The following is a 27,652-nucleotide window of genomic DNA, read 5'->3' on the forward strand; positions in this document are numbered from 1 at the left end:
CACAAGGAAGGTGTTGTCACCATGTGCATATCGGAGTCAAGCTAGGATGATCAATGAACTACTATCTACCTTCAATTGGTATCTACTACATCCTTCCAATGATATCCCGGTAACAAGTATCTATTCATGCTTTCCCTTCTTGTATTCAACCTTGTGTAGGTTGCATCTTGGCATGATATTCATTTCATATCTTGTGATACTTGTTTCCCTTCTCAAAGCATCCCAACGATGATCTCTTGTTGCTAGTTGTGATGTCTTTGATGTTCGTGCGGTAGGAATTCATTTATATACAATAAGACCATATCTAGCCATGTGCTATGCTTCCAGGCAAATATCTTATTGGTATATGTATGACTTCCTTTTGGATATCTTGTTCCTTCGTGCTGTAACTATTTCGGGTGTACATCCTTCTTTGTAGATATATATCATCATGATTTCGTCTACCTAGAACCCTATACACTTGAGAGAACTTACATCTCTAGTTGATATCCTTTCTTTCACGTCCACCTTGTCTTTCTTATGTTATTTCTTTGGTGGCGCCGTGAAAGCTTTTGCCTTGAGTGTGTGTCCTCTATTGTAGCTTCTTGATGCACTCTTGTGTGGTGAAGATTATTTTCCTCATGCTTGTCTTTACGAGGCTTTTGCCATCTTAATTGGTATCCCTCGTCTTGATGAGGCTTTCATCTTCTATCTTCACCACGGGTTGTCACAAGCACAGGTTCTTTATATGCGTATTAGTAAGCTTGTGAACCCATTTGCTAGTTGTGTGTGGGAATGATAGGCCTTGCACCGTGTGCCTCATTCTTTCAAGACTATGTTGATGCTTAATGCTCATCCTATTTTTAGTCTTCTCAAGTGCTTCGCCATGACTCACACACATCATTTTGGTTGAGCCTATTCTTAAGTTGCCTCTTTTACTTGTTGCTCAACCATGTGCTTGTTGCAAGCGCTAGGCTTTGTTTCCTATATGCTCACTTGCACTGGATGTAAGTTTCTATTGATTTTGGGGGAGCTATGATCCTATTTTGTGCACTTTGTATCCAAATACAAATATTCTTATGTGTGCACAAATCATGGGGAGCTTCTCTAGCTTATTTAGAACACTCCTTTGCTCATATCATAATATCCTTCATTCATGTGGCTCATAGGATCTTTGGTCTAGTTGGTTCAATTGATATCATTTGATTGCTTGCTTCAATTGGTATCTTTTGATTGCTCGATTGCTTGTTTCTCTCTTTGTTATGTCTTTGTGGCATATCACTCTTTTGCAATCTTTGGGCCTCAATATAGTTTGTCTTCCTCCAAGTATTTACCATTGGATATGTGTATTGCATTCCACTCTATTTTTGAGAGATACACAATTTATGGAGGAACACTCTTTATATTGGCCTTCTAAGCTTTTCACCCATTTTGGCAATCGATGCCAATGGGGGAGGAGTTTCAGAGAGTTTTGTGGAGAATTCTTCTGAGTTTTCTCCTTGCTTTGGTTTTGGTTCCTAAGCATTTGCATCCCATTCTCATGCATCATTGGTTGTTGCATTGCATGGTGATGCATAACTCCTTGTATAAACTCTCTTGAAAGTGATTGTCATCAATTACCAAAATGGGGGAGATTGAAAGAACATGCGGTGCCCCCATGTTTGGTTTTGGTAATTGATGGCAATCTCTATGGACTAATGGTTGCCTTGAGTTATATCTGAAGGTTTTGTCCATAGGCTTTTCTTGAAGTCCATGTGTTGGTTTCAAGGAGTTTATGAGTTGACCAAGGTGTTATTAAGGAATTATCCAAAGATTGGTCATGTGAGTGTTGAGCTTATTGCAAGCATGTCTTGAAGAATAAGATTGTGTGATCATTCATGTCCACCTTCAAGACATCATCCAAATGAAGAGAGTTGGAAAGATTCAACACACAAAGCGCACAAGATGTACCGAGGGATCAAGTGATCCCATGGTGTGGTAAGCATTGTCCATTACGCTTTGTGTGCTAACCCATGGTCTTCGTGAGAGTTCTTTGTGGGGTTAGGTTAGGTGTGCAAGTTCAAGTGATGTATCACGAAGAGATCAAGTGCTTGAAGCTTGCCGTCCATTGTGGTGACAATGGACTTGTGAAGATGAGCGGAAGAGTGGCTCATCCATAGTGGAGTATGGGGGAGCAATCAACTAGTCTTCATCGAGCCAACGCAATCAAGAAAGGTGGTCCATCTTGAGGAGGAGTAGATCGTCATCATCTAGCTCAAGTGGATTTTGTGCAAGGCAAAGGTTTGCCCTTGATAGGTTTTCTATTTTACCGGTCTCATGGTAGTTGTGGGAGACCGATTTATAGGATCGATTGCCGTACTATCAAAGGGGGCTCTCGATGAGTTGCTTGATCGTATCGTTCGTAGAGAGCTCAAACCATTGCATCCTTGCATCATCTTTATTGGTTCTTGTTTGGTTCTTCTCCTTGTGAGATTTGGAGCTTTTGGTCATCTTGATGACAAGCTTGAGTTCATCGAAAACGGAGTTTGCATACGTCTTCTATGATGTTTTCGGTGTTGGAGGTTTTACCGGTCTTATCCGAGGAAGGGTTCTCACCATTTTCTTTTGGGCCTTTTCTCATTTGCTTATTCTTGATATTTCTATCAAGATTGTGTTGGCCCTTGTCGCTAGCTTTCCAACAAACTTGGTTTCGTCGAATTCGGAGTCCGGATGCAAAAGTTGTGGTTGTTTTGGTAAAGGCTGCAGCGGTACTACCGCGACTAGAGCGGATGTAATTTTTTACTACCGCTCCAGAGCGGTACTACCGCGGCTCCTGAGCGGTAGTACCGCACCAGAGCAGTACTACCGCGGCTCCTAAGCGGTAGTACCGCTCCGGACCAAAATCTCGTGTTTTGCTCAGCGGAAGTAGGCACAGAAGTATTTTTTTAGTACCGCTCGCAAGCAGTAGTACCGCTACCATTTGCGGTAGTACCGTGAGGTCGAGCGGTAGTACCGTGAGGTCGAGCGGTACTACCGCTCCGAAGGTTCTTTTGGCCTTTTTGCCTCCTCGCTGTTGTGTTTCGAAGGGGTTCTACCGCCCTAGCGGTAGTACCGCTCCTTGGAGCGGTAGTACCGCTCTGTGCGGGCTGTGAGCATAACGGTTGGATTCGGGAGCTCCTATAAAAGGGGGTCTTCTTCCCCATTCAACCTTATCCTTTGAGCTCGTGTTCTTCCCCCATTGTTGACCTTCTTCGAGCTTGCTAACTCTCAATCCCTCCATGGATTCTTGCTAGTTTTTGAGGGAAAAGAGAGAGGAGATCTAGATCCACATTTCCACCAATCACTTTCTCCTCTATGTGAGGGGAGCCCCTTGGATCTAGTTCTTGGAGTTCTTGGTGTTCTCCTTCTTGTTCTTCCTCTCATTTTCCTCCCTAGCATTAGTTGCTTCGGTGGGATTTGAGAGAGAAGGACTTGGGCACTCCGTGTGCCCTTGCCATTGCATTTGGTGCATCGGTTTGAGTTCTCCACGTGATACGTGGAAGTTACAAGTTGAGAAGCTTATTACTCTTGGGTGCTTGGTGCCCTTGAGCTTGTTTATCTTGGGTGCTTGGGCCCCCTAGTCGGTTGGTGGTGTTCGGAGCTCAATCATTGTGGTGTAAAGCTCCGGGCAAGCGTCGGGGTCTCCAATTAGGTTGTGGAGATCGCCCCGAGCAATTTGACGGGTACCGGTGACCGCCTCCAAGGGTTGCCAAAGTGTACGGGTTCGGTGACCGCCCCCAAGGGTCGCCATTTGTACGGGTTCGGTGACCGCCCTCAAGGGTCCCTTAGTGGAATCACGGCATCTTGCATTGTGCGAGGGCGTGAGGAGATTACGGTGGCCCTAGTGGCTTCTTGGGGAGCATTGTGCCTCCACACCGCTCCAAACGGAGATTAGCATCCGCAAGGGTGTGAACTTCGGGATACATCATCGTCTCCTCGTGCCTCGGTTATCTCTTACCCGAGCCCTTTACTTATGCACTTTACTTTGTGATAGCCATATTGTTATTTGTCATATATCTTGCTATCACTTTGTTGCTTACCTTGCTTAGCATAAGTTGTTGGTGCACATAGGTGAGCCTAGTTGTTGTAGGTTTTGTGCTTGACAAATTAACCGCTAGGTTTATTCCGCATTTGTTTGAGCCTCTACCGTAATTATTTTAAAACGCCTATTCACCCCCCCCCTTCTAGGCGACATCCACGATCTTTCACCCTTTTTATTGAAACTAGTGGTCTTGTTGACCATCAACACTTGATGCTCCTTCTTGATTTCTACCTCCGCAGCTTTCAGCATTGCGAAGAGCTCGGGAATAGTCTTATTCATCCCTTGCATATTATAGTTCATCACGAAGCTCTTGTAGCTTGGTGGTAGTGATTGGAGAATTCTGTCAATGACGCAATCATCTGGAAGATTAACTCCCAATTGAATCAAGTGATTATTATACCCAGACATTTTGAGTATATGCTCACTGACAGAACTGTTCTCCTCCATCTTGCAGCTATAGAACTTATTGGAGACTTCATATCTCTCAATCCAGGCATTTGCTTGAAATATTAACTTCAACTCCTGGAACATCTCATATGCTCCATGACGTTCAAAACGTCGTTGAAGTCCCGATTCTAAGCCGTAAAGCATGGCACATTGAACTATCGAGTAGTCATCAGCTTTGCTCTGCCAGACGTTCATAACATCTGGTGTTCCTCCAGCTGTAGGCCTGGCACCCAGCGGTGCTTCCAGGACGTAATTTTTCTGTGCAGCAATGAGGATAATCCTCAAGTTATGGACCCAGTCCGTGTAATTGCTACCATCATCTTTCAACTTTGCTTTCTCAAGGAACGCATTAAAATTCAACGGAACAACAGCACGGGCCATCTATCTACAATCAAACATAAACAAGCAAGATACTATCAGGTACTAAGTTCATGATAATTTTAGGTTCAATTAATCATATTACTAAAGAACTCCCACTTAGATAGACATCCCTCTAATCTTCTAAGTGATTACGTGATCCAAATCAACTAAACCATGTCCGATCATCACGTGAGATGGAGTAGTTTCATTGGTGAACATCGCTATGTTGATCATATCTACTATATGATTCACGCTCGACCTTTCGGTCTCTGTGTTCCGAGGCCATATCTGTATATGCTTGGCTCGTCAAGTATGACCTGAGTATTCCGCGTGTGCAACTGTTTTGTACCCGTTGTATTTGAACGCAGAGCCTATCACACCCGATCATCACGTGGTGTCTCAGCACGAAGAACTTTCGCAATGGTGCATACTCAGGGAGAACACTTCTTGATAATTAGTGAGAGATCATCTTAAAATGCTACCGTCAATCAAAGCAAGATAAGATGCATAAAAGATAAACATCACATGCAATCAATATAATTGATATGATATGGCCATCATCATCTTGTGCTTGTGATCTCCATCTTCGAAGCACCATCATGATCACCATCGTCATCGGCGCGACACCTTGATCACCATCGTAGTATCGTTGTCGTCTCGCCAATCTTATGCTTCCACGACTATCGCTACCGTTTAGTGATAAAGTAAAGCATTACAGTGCAGTTGTATTGCATACAATAAAGCGACAACCATATGGCTCCTGCCAGTTGCTGATAACTCAGTTACAAAACATGATCATCTCATACAATAAAATTTAGCATCATGTCTTGACCATATCACATCACAACATGCCCTGCAAAAACAAGTTAGACGTCCTCTACTTTGTTGTTGCAAGTTTTACGTGGCTGCTAGGGGCTTAAGCAAGAACCAATCTTATATACGCATCAAAACCACAACGATAGTTTGTCAAGTTGGTGCTGTTTTAACCTTCGCAAGGACCGGGCGTAGCCACACTTGGTTCAACTAAAGTTGGAGAAACTGTCACCCGCTAGCCACTTTGTGCAAAGCACGTCGGGAGAACCGGTCTCGCGTAAGCGTACGCGTAATGTCGGTCCGGACCGCTTCGTCAACAATACCGCCGAACCAAAGTACGACATGCTGGTAAGCAGTATGACTTATATCGCCCACAACTCACTTGTGTTCTACTCGTGCAAATAACATCAACACATAAAACCTAGGCTCTGATACCACTGTTGGGGAACGTAGTAATTTCAAAAAATTTCCTACGCACACGCAAGATCATGGTGATGCATAGCAACGAGAGGAGAGAGTGTGATCTACGTACCCTTGTAGACCGACAGCGGAAGCGTTAGCACAACGCGGTTGATGTAGTCGTATGTCTTCACGGCCCGACCGATCAAGCACCGAAACTACGGCACCTCCGAGTTCTAGCACACGTTCAGCTCGATGACGATCCCCGGACTCCGATCCAGCAAAGTGTCGGGGAAGAGTTCCGTCAGCACGACGGCGTGGTGACGATCTTGATGTACTACCGTCGCAGGGCTTCGCCTAAGCACCGCTACAATATTATCGAGGATTATGGTGGAAGGGGGCACCGCACACGGCTAAGAATATGATCACGTGGATCAACTTGTGTCTAGGGGTGCCCCCTGCCCCCGTATATAAAGGATCAAGGGGAGGAGGCCGGCCGGCCCCTATTGGCGCGCCAGGAGGAGTCCTCCTCCTAGTAGGAGTAGGACTCCTACTAGGAGGGGGAAAGAAGTGGGGAGGGAGAAGGAAAGGGGGGCGCCGCCCCCCTCTCCTAGTCCAATTCGGACCAGGGGGAGGAGGCGCGCGGCCCACCTTTGGCTGCCCCTCTCTCTCTCCACTAAGGCCCATATGGCCCATTACCTCTCCCGGGGGGTTCCGGTTACCCTCCGGCTCTCCGGTTTTCTCCGAAATCACCCGGAACACTTCCGGTGTCCGAATATAGCCGTCCAATATATCAATCTTTATGTCTCGACCATTTGGAGACTCCTCGTCATGTCCGTGATCACATCCGGGACTCTGAACTAACTTCGGTACATCAAAACTCATAAACTCATAATATAACTGTCATCGAAACATTAAGCGTGCGGACCCTACGGGTTCGAGAACAATGTAGACATGACCGAGACACGTCTCCGGTCAATAACCAATGGCGGAACCTGGATGCTCATATTGGCTCCTACATATTCTATGAAGATCTTTTATCGGTCAGACCGCATAACAACATACATTGTTCCCTTTGTCATCAGTATGTTACTTGCCCGAGATTCGATCGTCGGTATCTCAATACCTAGTTCAATCTCGTTACCGGCAAGTCTCTTTACTCGTTTCGTAATACATCATCTTCCAACTAACTCATTAGTTGTAATGCTTGCAAGGCTTATGTGATGTGCATTACCGAGAGGGCCCAGAGATACCTCTCCGACAATCAGAGTGACAAATCCTAATCTCGAAATACGCCAACCCAACATTCACCTTTGGAGACACCTGTAGAGCTCCTTTATAATCACCCAGTTACGTTGTGACGTTTGGTAGCACACAAAGTGTTCCTCTGTAAACGGGAGTTGCATAATCTCATAGTCATAGGAACATGTATAAGTCATGAAGAAAGCAATAGCAACATACTAAACAATTGGGTGCTAAGCTAATGGAATGGGTCATGTCAATCACATCATTCTCCTAATGATGTGATCCCATTAATCAAATGACAACACATGTCTATGGTTAGGAAACATAACCATCTTCGATTAACGAGCTAGTCAAGTAGAGGCATACTAGTGACATTTGGTTTGTCTATATATTCACACAAGTATTATGTTTCCGGATAATACAATTCTAGCATGAATAATAAACATTTATCATGATATAAGGAAATAAAATAATTACATTATTATTGCCTCTAGGGCATATTTCCTTCACGATTACCTTCTGAGAGATTGCATTAAGGAATGCACATAGCTTCACAATGGCTAATCGAACGTTTTCCGGTAGAAGCCCCCTCAATGCAACTGGAAGCAGTTGCGTCATAATCATGTGGCAGTCATGAGACTTTAGGTTCTGGAACTTTTTCTCTGCCATGTTTGTTGTTCCCTTTATATTCGATGAGAAGCCAGACGGTACCTTAATACTGAGCAGGCATTCAAAGAAGATTTCCTTCTCTTCTTTGATAAGAGCGTAGCTTGCATGACCCTGATGTATGCCGTCTTTTCCGTGCATACGTTGTTGGTCCTCCCGTGCCTCAGGTGTATCTTTTGTCTTCCCATACACGCCCAAGAAGCCAAGCAGGGTCACACAAAGATTCTTCGTCACGTGCATCACGTTGATTGCGGAGCGGACCTCTAGGTCTTTCCAATAGGGCAGGTCCCAAAATATAGATTTCTTCCTCCACATGGGTGCGCGTTCGTCAATGTCATTCGGAACAGGTTGTCCACCAGGACCCTTTCCAAAGACCACCTTCAAATCCTTGACCATATCATGTACATCAGCACCAGTACGGTGGCGAGGCTTCGTCCGGTGATCCGCCTCACCTTTGAAATGCTTGCCTTTCTTTCTTATGGGATGCCTGCTCGGAATAAATCGACGATGTCCCAGGTACACATTCTTCTTACAATTAGCCAAATATATACTATCGGTATCGTCCAAACAGTGCATGCATGCGCGGTATCCCTTGTTTGTCTGTCCTGAAAGGTTACTGAGAGCAGTCCAATCATTGATGGTCACGAACAGCAATGCCTTTAGGTCAAATTCTTCCCCCATGTGCTCATCCCACGCACGTACACCTGTTCCATTCCTTAGTTGTAAGAGTTCTTCAACTAATGGCCTTAGGTACACATCAATGTCGTTGTCGGGTTGCTTAGGGCCTTGGATGAGCACTGGCATCATAATGAACTTTCCCTTCATGCACAACCAAGGAGGAAGGTTATACAAAAATAGAGTCACATGCCAGGTGCTATGGTTGCTGCTCTGCTCCCCAAAAGGATTAATGCCATCTGCGCTTAGACCAAACCATACGTTCCTTGTGTCATCTGCAAACTCCTTCCCGTACTTTCTTTCGATTTTTCTCCACTGCGACCTGTCAGCGGGTACTCTCAACTTTCCTTCTTTCTTACGGTCTTCTCTGTGCCATCGCATTGCCTTGGCATGCTCTTTGTTTTGGAACAAACGTTTCAACCGTGGTATTATAGGAGCATACCACTCACCTTGGCAGGAATCTTCTTCCTGGGGCGCTCGCCCTTGACATCACCAGGGTCATCGCGGCTGATCTTATAGCGCAATGCACCGCATACTGGGCAAGCGTTCAAATCCTCTTACTCACCGCGGTAGAGGATGCAATCATTAGGGGATGCATGTATCTTCTGCACCTCTAACCCTAGAGGGCAGACAACCTTCTTTGCTTCGTACGTACTCTCGGGCAATTCGTTGTCCTTTGGATGCATATTTTTTATCATTACCAGCAAATTTCCAAATCCCTTGTCAGATACACCATTCTCTGCCTTCCATTGTAGCAATTCCAGTGTGGTGCCCAACTTTTTCTTGTCACCTACGCAATTCGGGTAAACAATTTTTTGTGATCCTCTAACATGCGCTGCAACTTCTTCTTCTCCAAATCACTTGCGCAGTTTCTCTTTGCATCGGCAATGGCCTGACCTAGATCATCAACGGGCTCATCCGATGCCTCTTCTTCAGCTTCTTCCCGCATTGCCGGCTCAGCTTCTTCCCGCATTACCGGCTCAGCTTCTTCCCTCATTGTTGTATCATCGTATTCAGGGAACCCATGGCCAGGATAACTATCGTCGTCCTCTTCTTCTTCATTGTCTTCCATCATAGCCCCTCTTTCTCCATGCTTGGTCCAAACATTATAGTGGGCCATGAAACCAGACTCAAACAGGTGAACGTGAATGGTTCTTGATGTAGAGTAATGGTGACCATTCTTACAGCCAGCACATGGACAAGGCATAAAACCATCCGCCCCCTTGTTTGCCTCAGCCGCAAGCAGAAAAATACGCACGTCATTAATGAACTCGGGAGAGCATGGGTCATCGTACATCCATTGCCGGCTCATCTTCAATACACAGCACCAAAAACACCAAATTAATACAATACATAAAGGAGAACGGACGTTTGGCTCCCGGGAGCCATGGAGGCCTTTTTTTGAAAACAAATCAAAATTCAAACTTTTCGGTTTCAAAAAAATCTGAAAAAATTGTGCAAGTAAACAAGTATGTTATGCCTATGTGCGTAAAATTTCAGAATGAAAAACGTTGAAATGTGACCTGTACAAAAAAGATAAATTCCTGGTCCGGGAGGATGAATAGTGTCATGTGTTAAAAAGCCTCAGATTTGTCTTTTTTGCACAGCCCTCATTTCAACTTATTTTGCCCTGAAAATTTACACACGTGTGTGTTAGGCCTTCATATATATATGTGTGTTTTTTTCAGAATTTTTTGAAATGTAGAAAATATGAAATTCAACAAAATTTAAATTTTTCAAAACCGAGCTCCATGGAGCTCGGCCTCCAAAGACAATATCCGTACATAAAGTTCATACATAAAGATCATACAACACTTAAATGCAACAAACAAATAACTCTCTAGCTAAAGAATTTAAATGCAACAACAAATGCGATTAAGATCGCAACTAAGGTAACAATTGATCCAACAGCATAATGATACCAAGCCTCACTATGAATGGCATATTTTCTAATCTTTCTAATCTTCAAGCGCATTTTCTCCATCTTAATCTTGTGATCATCGACGACATCGGCAACATGCAACTCCAATTCCATCTTCTCCCCCTCAATTCTTTTCAATTTTTCCTTCAAATCCTCATTTTCTCTTTCAACTAAATTTAACCTCTCGACAATAGGGTCGGTTGGAATTTCTGGTTCAACTACCTCCTACATACAAATATCTATGTCAACTTGATGGGCATAATTTGTCATAAACACGAAATACAATGAATAGTTTTAGAAGAGAATATACCACATCCGAATCATAACCCGGACGAGGGCCGACGGGGACGGATATCAAAACCATGGCACTATGTATAACAAACAACGTATGGGTAAGATAATTATACGAATAACTTGTTGGGTTTCGTAGTAATTTCAAAAAAATTCCTACGCACACGCAAGATCATGGTGATGCATAGCAATGAGAGGGGAGAGTGTGATCTACGTACCCTTGTAGATCGACAACGAAAGCATTAACACAATGTAGAGGAAGTAGTCGTACATCTTCCCGATCCGACTGATCCAAGCACCGTTACTCTGGCACCTCCGAGTTCTTAGCACACGTACAGCTCGATGACGCTCCCCGGGCTCCGATCCAGCAAAGCTTCGGGGATGAGTTCCATCAGCACGATGGCGTGGTGACGATGAAGATGTTCTACCGGCGCAGAGCTTCGCCTAAGCACTGCAACGATATGACCGAGGTGGAATATGGTGGAAGGGGGCACCGCACACGGCTAAGGAACGATCACGAGGATCAACTTGTGTGTCCTAGGGTGCCCCCTTGCCTCCGTATATAAAGGATCCAAGGGGGGGGGGGTGTGGCCGGCCTAGAGGAGGCGCGCAGGAGGAGTCCTACTCCTACCGGGAGTAGGACTCCCCTCCCGTTCCTTGTCCAACTAGGAGAGGTGGAGGGAGAGAAGGAAAGGGGGGGCGCCGCCCCTCCCTCCTTGTCCAATTCGGACTAGGGGGAGAGGGGGCGTGCGGCCTGCCCTGGCAGCCCCTTCCTCTTCTCCACATTAGGCCCATAAGGCCCATTAACCCCCCGGGGGGTTCCGGTAACCCCCCGGTGCTCCGGTTTTATCCGATACTTCCCTGGAACCCTTCCGATGTCCGAATATAGTCGTCCAATATATCAATCTTTATGTCTCGACCATTTCGAGACTCCTCATCATGTCCGTGATCACATCCGGGACTCCGAACTAACTTCGGTACATCAAAAATGCATAAACTCATAATAACTGTCATCGTAACGTTAAGCGTGCGGACCCTACGGTTCGAGAACAATGTAGACATGACTGAGACAAAGCTCCAGTCAATAACCAATAGCGGGACCTGGATGCCTATATTGGCTCCTACATATTCTACGAAGATCTTTATCGGTCAGACCGCATAACAACATACGTTGTTCCCTTTGTCATCGGTATGTTACTTGCTCGAGATTCGATCGTCGGTATCCAATACCTAGTTCAATCTCGTTACCGGCAAGTCTCTTTACTCGTTCCGTAATACATCATCTTGCAACTAACTCATTGGTTGCAATGCTTGCAAGGCTTATGTGATGTGCATTACCGAGAGGGCCCAGAGATACCTCTCCGACAGTCGGAGTGACAAATCCTAATCTCGAAATACGCCAACCCAACATCTACCTTTGGAGACACCTGTAGAGCACCTTTATAATCACCCATTTACGTTGTGACGTTTGGTAGCACACAAAGTGTTCCTCCGGTAAACGGGAGTTGCATAATCTCATAGTCATAGGAACATGTATAAGTCATGAAGAAAGCAATAGCAACATACTAAACGATCGGGTGCTAAGCTAATGGAATGGGTCATGTCAATCAGATCATTCATCTAATGATGTGATCTCGTTAATCAAATAACAACTCTTTGTTCATGGTTAGGAAACATAACCATCTTTGATTAACGAGCTAGTCAAGTAGGGGCATACTAGTGACACTCTGTTTGTCTATGTATTCACACATGTATTATGTTTCAGGTTAATACAATTCTAGCATGAATAATAAACATTTATCATGATATAAGGAAATAAATAATAACTTCATTATTGCCTCTAGGGCATATTTCCTTCAGTCTCCCACTTGCACTAGAGTCAATAATCTAGATTACACAGTAATGATTCTAACACCCATGGAGCCTTGGTGCTGATCATGTTTTGCTCGTGGAAGAGGCTTAGTCAACGGGTCTGCAACATTCAGATCCGTATGTATCTTGCAAATCTCTATGTCTCCCACCTGGACTAGATCCCGGATGGAATTGAAGCGTCTCTTGATGTGCTTGGTTCTCTTGTGAAATCTGGATTCCTTTGCCAAGGCAATTGCACCAGTATTGTCACAAAAGATTTTCATTGGACTCGATGCACTAGGTATGACACCTAGATCGGATATGAACTCCTTCATCCAGACTCCTTCGTTTGCTGCTTCCGAAGAAGCTATGTACTCCGCTTCACATGTAGATCCCGCCACAACGCTTTGTTTAGAACTGCACCAACTGACAGCTCCACCGTTTAATGTAAACACGTATCCGGTTTGCGATTTAGAACCGTCCGGATCAGTGTCAAAGCTTGCATCAACGTAACCGTTTACGATGAGCTCTTTGGCACCTCCATATACGAGAAACATATCCTTAGTCCTTTTCAGGTACTTCAGGATGTTCTTGACCGCTGTCCAGTGATCCACTCCTGGATTACTTTGCTACCTCCCTGCTAGACTTATAGCAAGGCACACATCAGGTCTGGTTAGCATTGCATACATGATAGAGCCTATGGCTGAAGCATTGGGAACATCTTTCATTTTCTCTCTATCTTTTGTAGTGGTCGGGCATTGAGTCTGACTCAACTTCACACCTTGTAACACAGGCAAAAAGCCTTTCTTTACTTGATCCATTTTGAAGTTTTTCAAAATCTTGTCAAGGTATGTGCTTTGTGAAAGTCCAATTAAGCGTCTTGATCTATCTTTATAGATCTTTATTCCTAATATGTAAGCAGCTTCACCGAGGTCTTTCATTGAAAAACTCTTATTCAAGTATCCCTTTATGCTATCCAGAAATTCTATATCATTTCCAATTAGTAATATGTCATCTACATATAATATCAGAAATGCTACAGAGCTCCCACTCACTTTCTTGTAAATACAGGCTTCTCCGAAAGTCTGTATAAAACCAAATGCTTTGATCACACTATCAAAGCGTCTATTCCAACTCCGAGAGGCTTGCAGCAGTCCATAAATGGATCGCTGGAGCTTGCACACTTTGTTAGCTCCCTTTGGATCGATAAAACCTTCCGGTTGCATCATATACAACTCTTCTTCCAGAAATCCATTCAGGAATGCAGTTTTAACTTCCATCTGCCAAATTTCATAATCATAAAATGCGGCAATTGCTAACATGATTCGTATAGACTTAAGCATCGCTACAGGTGAGAAGGTTTCATCATAGTCAACCCCTTGAACTTGTCGAAAACCTTTTGCGACAAGTCGAGCTTTGTAGACAGTAATATTATCGTCAGCGTCAGTCTTCTTCTTGAAGATCCATTTATTCTCAATTGCTTGCCGATCATCGGGCAAGTCAACCAAAGTCCATACTTTGTTCTCATACATGGATCCCATCTTAGATTTCATGGCTTCAAGCCATTTTGCGGAATCTGGGCTCACCATCGCTTCTTCATAGTTAGTAGGTTCATCATGATCTAGTAGCATGACTTCCAGAACAGGATTACCGTACCACTCTGGCGCGGATCTCACTCTGGTTGATCTACGAGGTTCAGTAGTATCTTGATCTGAAGTTTCATGATCATCATCATTAGCTTCCTCACTAACTGGTGTAGGTGTCACTGAAACAGTTTTCTGTGATGTACTAATTTCCAATAAGGGAGCAGGTACAGTTACCTCGTCAAGTTCTACTTTCCTCCCACTCACTTTTTTCGAGAGAAACTCCTTCTCTAGAAAGGATCCATTCTTAGCAACGAATGTCTTGCCTTCGGATCTGTGATAGAAGGTGTACCCAACAGTCTCCTTTGGGTATCCTATGAAGACACATTTCTCCGATTTGGGTTCGAGCTTATCAGGTTGAAGCTTTTTCACATAAGCATCGCAGCTTCAAACTTTAAGAAACGACAACTTTGGTTTCTTGCCAAACCATAGTTCATAAGGCGTCGTCTCAACAGATTTTGATGGTGCCCTATTTAACGTGAATGCGGCCGTCTCTAAAGTATAAACCTAAAACGATAGCGGTAAATCAGTAAGAGACATCATAGATCGCACCATATCTAGTAAAGTACGATTACGACGTTCAGACACACCATTACGCTGTGGTGTTCCGGGTGGCGTGAGTTGCGAAACTATTCCGCATTGTTTCAAATGTACACCAAACTCATAACTCAAATATTCACCTCCACGATCAGATCGTAGAAACTTTATTTTCTTGTTACGATGATTTTCAACTTCACTCTGAAATTCTTTGAACTTTTCAAATGTTTCAGACTTGTGTTTCATTAAGTAGATATACCCATATCTGCTTAAGTCATCTGTGAAGGTGAGAAAATAACGATATCCGCCACGAGCCTCAATATTCATCGGACCACATACATCTGTATGTATGATTTCCAAAAAATCTGTTGCTCTCTCCATAGTACCGGAGAACGGTGTTTTAGTCATCTTGCCTATGAGGCACGGTTCGCAAGTACCAAGTGATTCATAATCAAGTGGTTCCAAAAGTCCATCAGTATGGAGTTTCCTCATGCGCTTTACACCGATATGACCTAAACGGCAGTGCCACAAATAAGTTGCACTATCATTATCAACTCTGCATCTTTTGGCTTCAACATTATGAATATGTGTGGTACTACTATCGAGATTCATCAAAAATAGACCACTCTTCAAAGGTGCATGACCATAAAAGATATTACTCATATAAATAGAACAACCATTATTCTCTGATTTAAATGAATAACCGTCTCGCATCAAACAAGATCCAGATATAATGTTCATGCTCAATGCTGGCACCAAATAACAATTATTTAGGTCTAATACTAATCCCGAAGGTAGATGTAGAGGTAGCGTGCCGACCGTGATCACATCGACTTTGGAACCATTTCCCACGCGCATCGTCACCTCGTCCTTTGCCAGTGTTCGCTTAATCCGTAGTCCCTGTTTTGAGTTGCAGATATTAGCAACAGAACCAGTATCAAATACCCAGGTGCTACTGCGAGCTCTAGTAAGGTACACATCAATAACATGTATATCACATATACCTTTGTTCACCTTGCCATCCTTTTTATCCGCCAAATACTTCGGGCAGTTCCGCTTCCAGTGACCAGTCTGCTTGCAATAGAAGCACTCAGTTTCAGGCTTAGGTCCAGACTTGAGTTTCTTCTCTTGAGCAGCAACTTGCTTGTTGTTCTTCTTGAAGTTCCCCTTCTTCTTCCCTTTGCCCTTTTTCTTGAAACTAGTGGTCTTGTTGATCATCAACACTTGATGCTCCTTCTTGATTTCTACCTCCGCAGCTTTCAGCATTGCGAAGAGCTCGGGAATAGTCTTATTCATCCCTTGCATATTATAGTTCATCACGAAGCTCTTGTAGCTTGGTGGCAGTGATTGGAGAATTCTGTCAATGACGCAATCATCTGGAAGATTAACTCCCAATTGAATCAAGTGATTATTATACCCAGACATTTTGAGTATATGCTCACTGACAGAACTGTTCTCCTCCATCTTGCAGCTATAGAACTTATTGTAGACTTCATATCTCTCAATCCGGGCATTTGCTTGAAATATTAACTTCAACTCCTGGAACATCTCATATGCTCCATGACGTTCAAAACGTCGTTGAAGTCCCGATTCTAAGCCGTAAAGCATGGCACATTGAACTATCGAGTAGTCATCAGCTTTGCTCTGCCAGACGTTCATAACATCTGGTGTTGCTCCAGCAGCAGGCCTGGCACCCAGCGGTGCTTCCAGGACATAATTCTTCTGTGCAGCAATGAGGATAATCCTCAAGTTACGGACCCAGTCCGTGTAATTTCTACCATCATCTTTCAACTTTGCTTTCTCAAGGAACGCATTAAAATTCAACGGAACAACAGCAAGGGCCATCTATCTACAATCAAACATACATAAGCAAGATACTATCAGGACTAAGTTCATGATAAATTTAAGTTCAATTAATCATATTACTTAAGAACTCCCACTTAGATAGACATCCCTCTAATCCTCTAAGTGATTACGTGATCCAAATCAACTAAACCATAACCGATCATCACGTGAAATGGATTAGTTTTCAATGGTGAACATCATTATGTTGATCATATCTACTATATGATTCACGCTTGACCTTTCGGTCTCCGTGTTCCGAGGCCATATCTGCATATGCTAGGCTCGTCAAGTTTAACCTGAGTATTCTGCGTGTACAAAAACTGGCTTGCACCCGTTGTAGATGGACGTACAGCTTATCACACTTGATCATCACGTGGTGTCTGGGCACGATGAACTTTGGCAACGGTGCATACTCAGGGAGAACACTTCTTGATAATTTAGTGAGAGATCATCTTATAATGCTACCGCCAATCAAAGCAAGATAAGATGCATAAAAGATAAACATCACATGCAATCAATATAAGTGATATGATATGGCCATCATCATCTTGTGCCTGTGATCTCCATCTCTGAAGCACCGTCATGATCACCATCGTCACCGGCGCGACACCTTGATCTCCATCGTGGCATCGTTGTCGTCTCGCCAATCTTATGCTTCTACGACTATCGCTACCGCTTAGTGATAAAGTAAAGCATTACAGCGCGATTGCATTGCATACAATAAAGCAACAACCATATGGCTCCTGCCAGTTGCCGATAACTCGGTTACAAAACATGATCATCTCATACAATAAAATTTAGCATCATGTCTTGACCATATCACATCACAACATGCCCTGCAAAAACAAGTTAGACGTCCTCTACTTTGTTGTTGCAAGTTTTACGTGGCTGCTACGGGCTTAAGCAAGAACCAATCTCACCTACGCATCAAAACCACAACGATAGTTTGTCAAGTTGGTTCTGTTTTAACCTTCGCAAGGACCGGGCGTAGCCACACTTGATTCAACTAAAGTTGGAGAAACTGTCATCCGCAAGCCACCTCTGTGCAAAGCACGTCGGGAAAACCGGTCTCGCGTAAGCGTACGCGTAATGTTGGTCCGGGCCGCTTCGTCCAACAATACCGCCGAACCAAAGTATGACATGCTGGTAAGCAGTATGACTTATATCGCCCACAACTCACTTGTGTTCTACTCGTGCATATAACATCAACACATAAAACCTAGGCTCGGATGCCACTGTTGGGTTTCGTAGTAATTTCAAAAAAATTCCTACGCACACGCAAGATCATGGTGATGCATAGCAACGAGAGGGGAGAGTGTGATCTACGTACCCTTGTAGATCGACAACGGAAGCGTTAACACAACGTAGAGGAAGTAGTCGTACGTCTTCCCGATCCGACCGATCCAAGCACCGCTACTCCGGCACCTCCGAGTTCTTAGCACACGTACAGCTCGATGACGCTCCCCGGGCTCCGATCCAGCAAAGCTTCGGGGATGAGTTCCGTCAGCACGACGGCATGGTGACGATGAAGATGTTCTACCGGCGCAGGGCTTCGCCTAAGCACTGCAACGATATGACCGAGGTGGAATATGGTGGAAGGGGGCACCGCACACGGCTAAGGAATGATCACGAGGATCAACTTGTGTGTCCTAGGGTGCCCCCTTGCCTCCGTATATAAAGGATCCAAGGGGGGGGGGTGCGGCCGGCCTAGAGGAGGCGCGCAGGAGGAGTCCTACTCCTACCGGGAGTAGGACTCCCCTCCCGTTCCTTGTCCAACTAGGAAAGGTGGAGGGAGAGAAGGAAAGGGGGGGCGCCGCCCCTCCCTCCTTGTCCAATTCGGACTAGGGGAGAGGGGGCGCGCGGCCTGCCCTGGCAGCCCCTTCCTCTTCTCCACATTAGGCCCATAAGGCCCATTAACCCCCCGGGGGGTTCCGGTAACCCCCCGGTGCTCCGGTTTTATCCGATACTTCCCCGGAACCCTTCCGGTGTCCGAATATAGTCGTCCAATATATCAATCTTTATGTCTCAACCATTTCGAGACTCCTCGTCATGTCCGTGATCACATCCGGGACTCCGAACTAACTTCGGTACATCAAAAATGCATAAACTCATAATAACTGTCATCGTAACGTTAAGCGTGCGGACCCTACGGTTCGAGAACAATGTAGACATGAATGAGACAAAGCTCCGGTCAATAACCAATAGCGGGACCTGGATGCCCATATTGGCTCCTACATATTCTACGAAGATCTTTATCGGTCAGACCGCATAACAACATACGTTGTTCCCTTTGTCATCGGTATGTTACTTGCTCGAGATTCGATCGTCGGTATCCAATACCTAGTTCAATCTCGTTACCGGCAAGTCTCTTTACTCGTTCCGTAATACATCATCTCGCAACTAACTCATTGGTTGTAATGCTTGCAAGGCTTATGTGATGTGCATTACCGAGAGGGCCCAGAGATACCTCTCCGACAGTCGGAGTGACAAATCCTAATCTCGAAATACGCCAACCCAACATCTACCTTTGGAGACACCTGTAGAGCACCTTTATAATCACCCATTTACGTTGTGACGTTTGGTAGCACACAAAGTGTTCCTCCGGTAAACGGGAGTTGCATAATCTCATAGTCATAGGAACATGTATAAGTCATGAAGAAAGCAATAGCAACATACTAAACGATCGGCTGCTAAGCTAATGGAATGGGTCATGTCAATCAGATCATTCATCTAATGATGTGATCTCGTTAATCAAATAACAACTCTTTGTTCATGGTTAGGAAACATAACCATCTTTGATTAACGAGCTAGTCAAGTAGAGGCATACTAGTGACACTCTGTTTGTCTATGTATTCACACATGTATTATGTTTTCGGTTAATACAATTCTAGCATGAATAATAAACATTTATCATGATATAAGGAAATAAATAATAACTTTATTATTGCCTCTAGGGCATATTTCCTTCATAACTATATATCCAAATCACACAAACATCTATTTTTTATATAAAACTTCATGAACAAGAGGCTCACCACAAGGTGGTGCCGGCGACGGGACATTGCGAGCGATCGACGGTGGTTACGACGGAGATTTAGAAGGTACTAAGTAAACCACACCTACATATGCAAACTAAGTGTTATTTTTGACCTTAAATTGCATATAAATCAAATACTAGCACATATATATAATTCCTCCCAAATCACTAAACTCAAAAATCAATCACTATATAAAGCATTGCACGAGCTAATCTAGCAATGAGAGATGAAAGGACAAAGTTGCTAACCTTTGTGATCATTTGAATGGATGGGGACCTTCAAATCTTGACAAATTTTGGGCAAAATGTGTGATGAACTTGAGAGGAAGAGGGAAAAGAACAAAGAGGAGAGGGGAAAGGGGAAGAACAAAACGAGCTCGGGTGGACGAAGGGTCTATGTAGGACGACCTCTAGTACCGGTTCGTGATACGACCCGGTACTAATGGTGCTGGAGGGGCCCCGGACTGACAACATCCTGCCACAACTCACTTTAGTACCGGTTCGTGGCACGAACCGGTGCTAAAGGTTCGCCACGAACCGGCACTAATGAGAGCGGCCGGCTAGCCATTGGAACGGGCACTAATGCACACATTAGTGCCGGCTCAAATTCAAACCGGCACTAATGTGCTTCACGTTTGACCCTTTTTCTACTAGTGGTAGATTCACATTTTGCTCCATATATAGTCACTTGTTGAAATCTCTAGAAAGACAAATATTTAAGAACGGAGGAAGTACCTTGTTAAATCCGCGGTTCACATTTCGAATTATCACTAAACTTATTACAATTGCATATTACAAGTTGTTAAAAAATCTCATTAAAATCCAAGCGCTTTGCTAGCCCCTCGCCTTTTCCTCTACAATGGCTGTGACTGTAAGTAGCAGCGTAGGTATGCAAAAAGATTGTACCGGTTCAAGGTATGGCGGCCGCCAGGATCAGGGGCGGCACGTCTGCTGACCGGACCTCATGATCCTTTCTGTATCGCATATCATGTGAAATATTTGAGCAATAAAACTTGATCCGTAAAGAAAAACAATCTTCCTGGAGAGGACCGATGAACTGAAACTTAGAAGTGAGATGACATGCATGTCAATTCCTATAGAAAAAGAAATGTCATTTGGTGCATAGGATAGGATTTTTTTTCATTGAATCTAGGCTAATATTTTTTTTCTTCAAAGGAATTTTTTTCATTGAATCCATTCCTACAAACCAAAGAGCTTCAAAGGAATTTTTTCTTTGCAAATCCTATCCTATAGATTTCCAACAAAAATCCTACAAAGCAAAGAGGCGTTAACCTGAACACATAGCAAAGATCGTGTCACTATATTAAAAAAACAAGGATCGTGTCGTGTCACTATGTCCCTCCCGTGCCACGCCGGCGCGTCCTCTTTTTCCGCCATTCCTTGGTTCGGGCTCGGCTCCTCCTCGGCGATTGGGCGTGCGTGGCGGAGGAGAGGTGCACGAGGGAAAAGTAGCCGGCCGGCCGGCGCCGCCCTCTAGAACTAGAAGATTCTGGCCGGCCGCAACCGCCAAGAGACCTCCCTCGGATTCGCCAACCCACTGCGCCCGCCGTACGTCGTCGTCACCGTCCCTCGCTCTTCCCACTCCCACTCCCATAAAGCGCGCCAGGATGGCCGCAGCGTTGGCCCACACGCGCGGGCGGATGGCCGACAGCGACGCCCAGGAGAGCTGCTGGCCGCCCGGGACCGCCGCCGCCTCTAGCCACGGCGGCGGTGACGGGGCACGGCTGTCCGGCGTGAGTAGGGAGATCTACGACCGCCTGCGGGCCGCCGGCAACCAGGAGGCGCTCTCCGACCCCTTCTTCGACCGCGTCCTCGAGGACCACTACGAGCGCCTCCCGGCCAGCTACTACGTCGACCTCGACGTGAACAAGGCCGAGGACGTGCTGCTGCACCGCCGGATCCTCGCCGAGTGCGCCGACCCCGACAACCGCCCCGTCTTCCACGCCCGATTCCTACGGGTAATCCATTCATCCCTGCATTAAACTGAATCTTCCCTACACACTGTCGCTGTGCGTGTGTGTCTGGAACAAGATGTTTGCAGTGTCGCTTACTGTATTAATTATTGTGCTCTGTTTCCATGGGCAGTACCTTCATGAGGACAAACTGCAGGATGCTGAGTCTGCTCCGAATGAAAACGGTAAAACTGTGGAGGCTCTCCGGCTTCCGATCTGAGGTATAGGTTAACCCCACCCACCCACTCTCCGACGCCTGGTTTACACTTGATCACATGTTTTAGAGGAAAGTTGTTTGATCATTTTGGCACACACACAAAAAAGTTGGACTTCTTTCCAAAAAGTTGAAATTCAGTTGAAATGTTTGTCTCCCTGAAATATAATCATGCTTTTATTCTGATTTGTAAATCCTGGATGGCTTGCCCAAAAGATGCTGACAACTTTTCTGTTAGCCTGCGTTGCAGCTCATTTTTATTCAAAAAACAACCATGTGGCCTAGTGCCAGCGGTTCTCACAACTTGACATAAAGATTTTAGCATAGCATGTTTTCATTTGCAATCTGGAATGATATATTCAAGTTGAACCATAAGACTATCTAGGAGAGTGGTGGTGCGCAGGCTATCTTCATGCAGTTTGGCATGGACGACTTCCAAATTATTTGGCCTGTCTTTTCTCCACGCTTTTGTGCTCACTTCCTATAATACTAGTATTTCACAGTAGTTTGGCAAGCGGCGTATTTTGGGCTACCTTTTCATAAACCTGCCTGAGCAATGAACTTTGATCCTTAGTTGCCATTTAAATTTCCACAGGAGGGATACAGAAATTCAGCTTCTTCATGAAATTATTTTTTCTTCCGTTGACAAGCCAAAGCTCCTTTGTCAGGTAAAGACATCGGAGCATCGGTCCATCGGCCGTGTCATACTACTTGTATCAACTTCCATAAAATTTCGAGTTATTGTTTTGTAGCTAGCTACGTTGGTGTGCGATCTTGGATTTAACATTTGTGAAGCACATGTGTTCACAACAACAGATGGATTGTGTTTGGGCATATTTGTTGTTGATGGCTGGGAAACAGAGGTAAACTTAGAGCATGGTTATACACTTATACTGCAGCACATCTATACATGTGCGACATCTTAATGATAATTCAAAAGTGGATGTATTTCGCCGTTTTTTAATAATGTTTGCCAGTGTGGACTTCGTTTGGCTGTGTGCATCCTAATTATGCAGAGAAGCCGGATGTAATCTTAAACCTTTTATATAATAAAGAGCCCCTTGTCCAAAAAAAAAAGTGGACGTATTTGTGCAGTTCCGATTACTTATGGTAGCATTACGATTAATTGCATCAGCTTTACGTCATGTCGTTTGTACCGAGATGGTGACAAACAGTCGTACGCGTATTCAATTATTTTATACTACTAGTTTGTTTGCTGGCACATCTCTGGAACTGCATAACCTGTCCTTTGGACTCGGATTCTTACACCAGAAGATCCTGGAAGACACATAACAACTGTTTACATAGCAGTGCCAATTGGCAAAAAATACCAGTTTATGTGTTTCCCCTAGTTATTGTCTATGAAATAAAAAATCTTGGGCACCATCTTAGTTGATAGCTATTTAGCTTATAACGTGGTCATAGAACCTAGAGCTGTATTTTGACATTTGCCCATGAATTTGGAGTGCATGCCAAACTGCATGAAGATAGTTATTTAGCTTATAACGTGGTAAGACGGAGTAGTGGAGCATCTGTAGATTATATTGCACATAGTTGCTTTCAAATATTTCCTTGAGTAAAATATTGCCTGACGCTATATGCAGGAGACAGATGGTTTGCTGCAGCAGCTCAAGGAGACAGCAAAACGTAATGTATGATTTCTCTTCTTTTTTAGTTACATTACGTACGTGAATACTTCACATTCTTAGGTTTCTGCCTGGTCACTTATACATAGGTGCTGGTAATTCAACTTTTCTAAGTATGCAGATGCAGTGCTGTAAATGCATGCAGTCAGCATTGCAAGAATGAGCAAGTTGTGTCTAACCTTTTGCTAACAACGTTAACTTCCTTGTGGTACACAGCCCTCATTATCTAATCTAACAAGTTCAGCCTCGGAGAGAATATCAGAGCTGCAAGAAAAGATTGGAGAATCTGAATTTGACAGGGATCTGTTGCAGATTGAAGAAAAGATTGCGTCCGGCTCTTCTGGAGACTTGTAAGAACTACATAACACTTGCTTAGAAAATACAGGAAAGAGTAACATGAGGTTAATTAGTTAGAACGACAGCCACCACTTAACTGCTACTCTGCTACTGTGGGCTGCATGCCTTTTTCTTGCATATTTACAGATGAAATAGGTTCACAAGGGACACTGCCAACAAACATAGTGAAATCAGCTGTATTATGATTTGGGGAAACTTCCGGACAGTTCAGTAACCAGTGTTCCTTTTTCATTTTGCAGATATCGAGGAACTTACCTTGGTGTGGATGTTGCAATAAAGTACCTTAGAACTGGACATGCTAATGATGATTCAAAAGTGGAGTTTTTGCAACAAATAATGATTTTAAGGTATGTTTTTTTTTATTTCTGTGACACATAAACGACTTAGTTCCAGAAGATGCTAACACAATATAAACATGTCCAGGAGTGTTAATCATGAAAATGTCATTCGCTTTTATGGGGCATGCACAAAGCATCGAAAGTATCTCACTGTAACAGGTCAGACACTAATATTGCTTGTTGTAGTATGGATAGCAATCAATATCCTTGTTGCAGACTCACATGAAAGTACTGTTATCCATTGGCACAGTTACACTATGAATAGCATTGGTGACTAAAAATTGGAGGTCGTGCTTAAATAGCTATTGATAACACATTTGATAAGTTTGATTTAGAAAAAAAAAAGCTGAGCTCGAAAGACAGGGGATAACTCCCGTCTTCTACGCATTTTGGTAGGGACTTGAAGAGCAGATAAGTCAGACAAGAATATCTACACCATGCCAAGGTTTTGGTTACCGAATGAGGCAATTTTACCGAGGGGGGCCGATAAACGTGGTTACCATGGTTACTGAGTAATACCGAGAATATTTCAAGAAAATTTTATAGTTGAATTTTGAATTCAAATAAGTGAATGAACAAATATTTGAACCAGAGACCTCTCAAAACAGGAACTAGGTTGCTACCAACACGTCAGAACCAACTCTCATGGCATTTATTAGATTATACGTACTTTACAGTAAATGGAGTGTTTAAATTCAAAAAAATGGTATTTTTTACTTGGTATGACGATTTACCGAGGGGCACGGAAATACGCGGTAACTATGGGAAATCTTGAAATTTCGACCGGTAACCAAAACCTTGCACCATGCTGGATCATAGTATGTGATCATCCACGCGGTAACATCCAACCAACCATGTGATCATCGACAAGAACGCAAGATATGTCTGATTAGAGGAATCCTGTTGCTCTGTTTCTATCAGATCGACAGGTCTCTGCCCATCCTTCAGTCAGCCTATCATGCCTATCATTTGGTAGCTACTATTTCATGTATGAGATATTAATATTTGCCTCCATAATTACATAAAGTTGCATTTTGGAATTTAATAGGAAAATTCTACACCATTTATATATGAGCATAAAGAAGATGTGCCGCTGGACATACTCACTACCATGGTTTCCACTTTCAGTGAGATTTCGGTGAAATTCACTGAATTTCAGTAATTTCAGCAGACACTGAAATATTACGTTTCGGCCAAAATATTTCAGCAATTTCAGTATAGCACAACAATTCCAATATTTTTCAAATTTTTTTTAAATTTTTTCAAATTTTTAATTGAATTCAAGTGAATATTTCGGTCATTTGGCTGAAATGGAAACTGAAATCACTGAAATTCATTGAATTTCAGTGATTTCGGTTGGTGCTGAAATTCTTCTGAAACTGAAATTGAAAACCATGCTCACTACCTGAAGCTTGCTTACAATTTGTTCACTCTCATTCTCTGCATTCATTCTACGTTTTCGTCTTGTGTGTGTATGTAGATCGCTGTTGGGGCGGATCCCTGCACTGGTCAGCTGCTTATGTTTTATTATCTGTTTGTTTGTACAAACTTTTACTTCTCATGTTTCCGATAGTGAAAATCGGAGGCCTCTGGTTCCCACTTAAAAAGAAATCTGTCAAGAGTTCATTTATTTAGTTATTATGAAGCAGTTTGTAATTTTCTGTTAACTGATATTTTGCTCTTTTTATTGTGTGTGATTGCTTCAGAGTACATGGCTGGAGGTAATCTGTATGACTTCCTTCACAAGCAAACGAATACCTTGAAGCTTTCGTTGGTTCTTAGGATTGCTATTGGCATCTCGAAAGGGATGGATTATTTGCACCAGAATAACATCATCCATATAGATTTGAAGTCTGCCAATTTATTACTTGGTGATGGTCAAGTATGCATATTATTCTTTTAGGGTCAAGTGTGCATACTGTTATAAAGCATGTACTTTTCAGGTCAAGATTATAAAATGATAATTGGTTGTGGTTCTTTTAAAATAGGTCGTGAAGATTGCAGATTTTGGTGTCTCGCAAGAGGGAGACATGACTTCTGAAAATTGCACCTATAGATGGATGGCACCTGAGGTGTGTTATCAGTTTGTTCATTGTCCTTTAGCATCCTTTCCCCTTCCTAGAAAATATCCAATATCCTATATTTGCTCGACCACTCTTTTGTTGCTGCAACACACATATACCAAGACTAAATCCCTGAACCTCGTGCTGAAACTATGTGCTATAACCTGATAACGAATAGCCTGTCCTGTTTTCCTTTGCTATTTATTAGTCATCCACATCTTCACAGCAAGTTTATGAAGAAATGCATCTTTCTGTGTACTATCTCAGCTTTCACTTTCGTCAGAGCTCAGAAGACAGGTTCTATGGAACCGAGGCATTGTGCCTACGTGATGTACTTATTAGAATTTCTTGTCATGCCAGGTGATAAACCATAAGTCTTATGATCACAAGGCAGATGTCTTCAGCTTTGCTATTGTTCTATGGGAGTTGGTCACTTCAAAGGTAAAATGTTGGTGTTCGGTGTTCATCGAACATCAGTACTTTGATTAAAGGTAATAACCTTGCTTGGTCCTGCTGTACAGGTACCATATGAAAACCTGACACCATTGCAAGCGGCACTATCAGTAAGGCAGGTATGGCATTCGAGGGAAATGAAGTTGAATTACAGTTTGGGTATTGGGCATCAGCTGTCGATAATGGACGTGCAAGTATGAGAGGTGAGCGCTGTTCCTTGTTTGTCAGGGACTTCGCTTGGTGATTCCCTCGAGCGTGCATCCGAGATTGTCTAAATTGATTCAACGGTGTTGGGGTGAAAACCCCATACGCGACCCGTTTTCTCTGAGATCACCACAGAACTGGAAGATATCTTGCAGACTTTTCAGGTTAGCTTGCTGCTGGATCTGTAGGCCTTAAGGCTCATGAGGAGATGGATTTTGAAAACTATATGAAGTGAGGTTATTCTGGTTAATATTTGACGGGTTCCTCGGACAAATGAAAAACAGCATGTTCCTGCAGGCCGCCTGCAGCTCCAAAGGAAGCCATCGACATACCAAACAAAAGATACAGATGAAATCAGAGTGATAGAAAGAAGGCGCCGACCCGAGTAGCTCATTGTCGCGCGCAAACAGTGGGGCATGCGTAGACTATATATATATATGCCATGTATATATTTTTCTGGCCGGTTGTTTTGGTTCCCCCTATAAAATCTCACAGAACGAACTGGGTTAAGTTAGCACACCCGTGCTACATAACCTAAGTGATATACTTTTATATTTTATATGGTTATTTGTTTTGCGAGTGGATTATAGTTCAATGTGTTTGGATTTTTGGTTCATGTACCATTACGAATTCGT

At 43.6% G+C, this 27,652-nt stretch overlaps 1 pseudogene; it reads left to right on the top strand.

Annotated features, from left to right (window-relative positions):
* Positions 1 to 21,430: 21,430 nt before the first annotated feature.
* Positions 21,431 to 27,380, top strand: LOC123038285 (serine/threonine-protein kinase STY8-like; annotated as a pseudogene).
* The last annotated feature ends 272 nt before the right edge of the window (positions 27,381 to 27,652 follow it).

Source organism: Triticum aestivum, chromosome 2A (genome assembly GCF_018294505.1).
Source record: "Triticum aestivum cultivar Chinese Spring chromosome 2A, IWGSC CS RefSeq v2.1, whole genome shotgun sequence".
NCBI lineage: Eukaryota > Viridiplantae > Streptophyta > Magnoliopsida > Poales > Poaceae > Triticum > Triticum aestivum.